Source organism: Hippopotamus amphibius, chromosome 15, assembly GCF_030028045.1.
Source record: "Hippopotamus amphibius kiboko isolate mHipAmp2 chromosome 15, mHipAmp2.hap2, whole genome shotgun sequence".
Taxonomy (NCBI): domain Eukaryota; kingdom Metazoa; phylum Chordata; class Mammalia; order Artiodactyla; family Hippopotamidae; genus Hippopotamus; species Hippopotamus amphibius.
The window spans coordinates 16,681,741-16,687,106 of NC_080200.1; the positions used below are offsets into that span (position 1 = coordinate 16,681,741).

At 56.7% G+C, this 5,366-nt stretch overlaps 1 protein-coding gene across 9 annotated transcripts in view; it reads right to left on the reverse strand.

Annotated features, from left to right (window-relative positions):
• The window catches only part of MYO9B (myosin IXB), a 96,087-nt gene extending 90,926 nt beyond the window's left edge, over window positions 1-5,161 (reverse strand). For all 9 annotated transcript variants that reach the window (XM_057708731.1, XM_057708734.1, XM_057708729.1 and 6 more), the window contains exon 1: window positions 5,030-5,161. The gene's annotated coding sequence lies outside the window, so the exon portion shown is untranslated. The remainder of the gene's footprint in view (window positions 1-5,029) is intronic.
• Between the last annotated feature and the right edge of the window lie 205 nt (window positions 5,162-5,366).

Sequence of the window (5,366 nt, forward strand, 5' to 3'; positions counted from 1 at the left end):
ACACCCCTTGTCAAGTCCCACGAGGTCTGCTCTCCCCCAGGTCGTGTTCCTGTCTCTCTATAGTCACCCCAAGTATAAGGACGTGTGCAAGATCTGGAAAATTCCCTAAGAGGGCACTTCCAAACTTGACGTGGCCAATCTGCCCAACTCTCCTAAAATGTTTATTTAAATGAATGAGACAAAACGAAACGAACTTATTCTCTATCAGTACGATTATCTATCCAAAATTCCCTTACTGGGACTTCCCTGGTGGTGCAGTGTTTAAGACTCTGCGCTCCCAATGCAGGGGACTGGGGTTCGTTTCCTGGTCAGGGAACTAGATCCCACACGCATGCCACAACTAAGGAGCCCTCGAGCCACAACGAAGGAGCCCGACTGCTGCAACTAAAGAAGGCCACGTGCCGCAACTAAGGAGCCTGGGAGCCTCAACTAAGGAGCCCACCTGCCGCAACTAAGACCCAGTGCAAAAAAAAAAGTAAATATTAAAAAAAAAATTTCCCTTACTAAATAGAAATGAAATCTGTCTTGATCCAGCATTACAGCCTGAACCGTGCTCCTCTGTGCCTGCCACAATTCATTATGTTGAAGTCCTACTTCCCAGGACCTCAGAATGTGACTGTATTTGGAGACGGGGCCTTTAAAGAGGTGATTCAGTTAAAATGAGGTCATTAGGGTGGACCCTGATCCGAGGGGACAACTGGACACGGACTCCCACAGAAGGAAGACGAGGTGAAGACTCAGGGAGAAGACAGCCGTGAGCAAGCCGAGGAGGAAGGCCTGAATGCATCCTTCCCTCATGGCCCTTGGAAGGAATCAACCCCTCCCACATCCTGATTTGGACGTCTGGTCCCCAGATCCACGAGACAATACATTTCAGTAGCTTAAGCCACCCAGCCTGTGGTACTTTGCTACAGCGGCCCCAGGCACCTCGCCCGCCCAGTAGTGACAGTCATCAAATGCTTGGAACTGGCTTCCCTCTCACACACACAGCCCTAAGAAACAGGGCAGAGCTGGGATGTCAACGAATGAGTCAGACCAGGACAGCTTATTCATTGCTCCGACTAAGCCACAGGCCGAACCCTTGAATCACTACTTCATTCATCACCGGGGCTCGGGCTCAGAGTCTCAGCGAGGAAATGAGTAGAACCCAAATTCATCGGCTGAGTTTTTGAGACGTGCCTAATCCCCAAGGCCCTTTCCAGGCCAAGATGAAAAAAACAGCAAAGAGGTGAAGTGATGGGCTCTGCACCTCGGCCAGCAGCGCGCTGGCTCGTCGGGGGCCCGGCGGCGCTCAGACAGAGCCCTTTGTTCTGTCCCTCCGTCTCCGGGACGAGGCAGAGAGAAGGGCCTGTCTTGCTCAGCGGGGAGGCCGAGCAGGGGCTGCCTGGCACAGTTTGTTGGGGACGCTGGGTGCACAAAGGACCGGTGGATGGGGACTGGGGGGGGGAGGGCAGCATCCAGAAGGGGTCGGACGGCCCCAGAAAGTGCCATTTCCTCCCCTGGTGTTAAAGCAGCAATGCCATGGTCGGGGGAACAAGCAGAGGAGGACGGACTGGCCTCTGGAGCCAAGAGGGCAAACGGGAGAAGATAACGCAGCTTCGAGAGCCACAGTGATCTGGGGCCACCTGCAAAGTAGCTCTTTGAGACCAGTATCTAATACCTCTAATCTCGGAAGAAACGCAACCCTTTGTTCCGAGACGAGGACGGTTCCTGCAGAAATCCAGGTCAGTGGGAAGACGAAGAAGAGAAAGACAATGCCATCTGCTGTGTCAGCGAGTGATGACGGGCCCCAGCTCACCTCCTCTTCCTCCTCTGCTGAACATTCTTGGGGCACGTTCCCTAACTCCCCCTCAGTCCATTCCCAGGGGCGTCTCCTTTTTATCAGGACTCTAGATTAGGAACCGAGCGGACGGCAGAATTCAGTTGCTGGCCTCCTTACCCCACGCCTGTCCTTGGCAGCAATTTGCTGGGAGCCCAACAAACACCAAAGACCCACTGAGGCAATGGTTGGCCTCGGACAGGAACCAGATTTTACGACGGAGCAGTGTTTCTGTCCCCCAGGGGACACACAGCCATGTCTGGAGACACTGTTGGTGGTCACAACTTGGGGGGGGGGGGATGTATATTACTGGCATCTTGTGTGTGAAGGCCAGAGATGCAGCTCAACATCCTATAATGCACGAGGCGGCCCCCACAGCAAAGAAGGACCCGGCCCCAGATGTCCATGGTGCTGCAGCCGAGAAACTGCTCTAGCAATTTGGTCTTCACCAAATTGAGGTTATGATGATCCTTCATGTTTCTAGAAAGCACAGGGAGCCACCTCTGAAGTCGTCACCTGCCTGAGCCTCAGTTTCTATACTGAGAAAACAGGAACCACAATCCCCTTGCTGCTGATGGGGAGAATAAAAAGATTTGGGTATAGAAGCATCTATCAAGAAGATGCTCGATAAAGAGCTGCACAGGGATGTGCTTATGTGGTTCCCTCTTCCCTATTTCGTTTAACACCTCTGTATCCTTGGCTTGGGGCCAGCCACCTCTTCCGAGGAAACCGGCTGGAATCCCCTATGCCCTGAAGCTTGCACTGGTCACTCCTAATTCTGTACCCACTACTTCTTGTGTCAGCTCTGTGGTTGCACTGACCAACTGCTCTGAACTCCATTATTCCTGTTGGGGAGAGTGGCCCACTACAATGCCCTCTCCCAGGGCACAAGAGCTCATCTCTGTTGCTGGCATCCAGCCCACAGCACCTGGCATGATCAGCCCTTGCTTCACTGAACTCTGGGCCCACCCAAGACACACAACCTCTGGGAGACAAGGAAAGGGAAGTGGCAAGTTAACAAGCCCCTGCTGGGGACAGAAGATGGATCCTACAGCGAAATAGAAAGGGGAGATTCCCAAGTCCCCACCTGCTTCATCGAGTCATAGGCCTGGACCTGAGGGATGGTCTCACCCAGGGATTTCCAGCCAGAAGGATGCAGCTGAAGCCCTGGGAACAGGTATGACGTGCAGAAGCACGTTTAGCATCGCAATTTTCTACGTGCAAGATAAGGCAGCAGTAAGACAATCATTTTCAGATATAAACTGTAGGATGGAAAGCCCAACAAAAGCGGGATCACTGCGGTGGGGATTCACCTGTGGGGGGCTGCATAAAACTAGAGTGGGCTGTGTGCTGGAGATGCCAAGGTTGGGTTTCAAAGTTGTGGAACACTGATTGGGCCAATCTATTCATTTGGCAGGTGAAGAAACAGACAAAGAACTTGATGGACTAATATTAGGACCCCCAACATAGGACCCTCCATGAGAGCCTGCCTGGCCACACTCCTGGTGCAGCAGGGCTGTGGAACCAGAAGATTCTGGTCCAGTGCATGGAGGGAGAGGGGGTGGGGGGAGTGTCCCGGCCAGGGAAAGCCCATACTCTGAATCTGCATAAGGCATGACCGTAGGCTCTAATCATGTGTTCTGGGGCGAACGAGGCTGCGAGTCTCACTTATAGAAGGTTCCATAAGGGCCAGGACATTCTGCAAGTGAACGGGGTTGTTATCTTTCTGTGGCCCTCGTTACATTCAAGCTATCCAGACTCACGTCCTGAATGAGCTCTAAACCCAGGTTCCCTGGCCCTTCGAGCAGGTCCCAGACAAGGATCCCCAGGGTCAGGAAAGAAGAGAAATTAATGCTGATCAAAACTGTTTCGAGCAAGGCCCTCGCCAGAGCCAGGGCCATCAGACAACGTGCATCTCCCATGTCACCTCCCACGGCTCCTGGATGCCTTAAGAGTTTACAGACTCCAAGACCAGAACATACCTCAGGAAGGTAGGAGCTGGTACCCTCCAACTGGAAGGCACAATGTTCCCACCAGCTCCCACCTCAGACAAAGAGGTGAGGGAGAAGCTTTCCCTTAAAGACCCCTGGCCTGCAGGGCGCCTGCCTGCGGCTACCATGCCTCTCCCGGGCTGAGCTCACAGCCGCCCGGGGACAGATTTCCTGTGTGTCGTTTTACCCATTTAAGTCCAAGGATGCAACTCGGAGGAGGTGGTGACAGCCTAGCACATGCGGGTGTGTGCACACCCACCCCCGCCCCTCTGAAACCCAGTTCCGGCCCCATGGGGGGTGGGGAGGGGGCCAAGAGCTCCTTCCTTGCTCCCTAGAACCCCCAGGCTCCAGCCAGTCGAGTCTTAGGAGGAGAGCGTTGGGTTTTCAAGTCCTGAATACCACCCAGAAGGCGCTGAGACTAGCCTGGGTCACCTAGCAGTTGGGGGTGAAGTCAGGAATAAGGCGAATCAAGAGGGGAAGACGGGCCCTGAAATCTCCATGGGCTGCACCCCACCGTCTGAACGGAGCCACTCTAGTCCTTTTCTTTCCTCCCCTCCTCCCCAGGCTCTCCCTGGACCAGACCTCAGTTCGTGCCATGGCTTCTACCCCTTTCCTGCCTCCCCTCCCCTCCCCCATTTCTCCTCTTAGCAATTCGGCTGGCCACCGCACCCGTGGGTTCAGGGCCCCTCACATTTATAGAGCACCCACTGACTCCCAGGCGCTGCCCTCCCTCAGGCACCATTCCTCTACCTCTTCACCCACAGGCAGAAGCCCCGAGCCCTCCTGCACCCCTTCCCCCCAATCGCACCCCGGCTGTTCCCCCACCGGCCTTGCTCCTCTCAACCCCCAGCCTGGGCCTCTCAACCCCGCCTCCTTGCTTCTCCCCCTCCCAGCCCCGTTTCCTGCGACCCCCCAACTACCACTTAAGCCACGTCCTCTTCGGAGAAGCTGCTCAAAGCCACAAGATCTGCCTCTACACCCGCCCAAAACTCCCTCACCAGGCCCAGCACATCAACTTTCTCCTTCATCGTCCCGTTCCCACTGCTTCTCCTGCAAACTCTCCAAGACCCCCCCCCCCCAAGCTCGTTCCCGCCCCCTCGACCCCTGCTTTCGCGCCCCCTCCCCCCTCAACTAACCCTTAGCCCCGTCCCTGTACAAGGCAGCCCGCCGATGCGAGTTTCGAGATCGAACACTCAACCCGCGGCCGCCCGGCACTCACCTGGGCCTCGGCCGCCGCGCGCCGCCGGTCCCGGGCCAGGTCCCCGCCCGGCCGCCAGCCCGCTGCTCTTCAGGCGCTCCGCCCCACCGCGCCCGCCTCTCCCCCGCGCGCTCCCGCTTCCGGGTTCCAGAGGGGCGGACCCGGGGGCGTGACGCCAGCGCGCCAGAGGGGCGGAGCATGACGAAGCTCCGCCTCTCGCTTCCGACCCGGCCCCGGCCCCCACCCCCTGCCGCTAGGGGGCGAAACCAAGTGTGAGGGGAGGACGGAGAGACACGCGCGCAGGAGGCGCCCGCTCCGCCCACAGGCACGCGCTATATGGCCCGCGGCCACCCCTCTT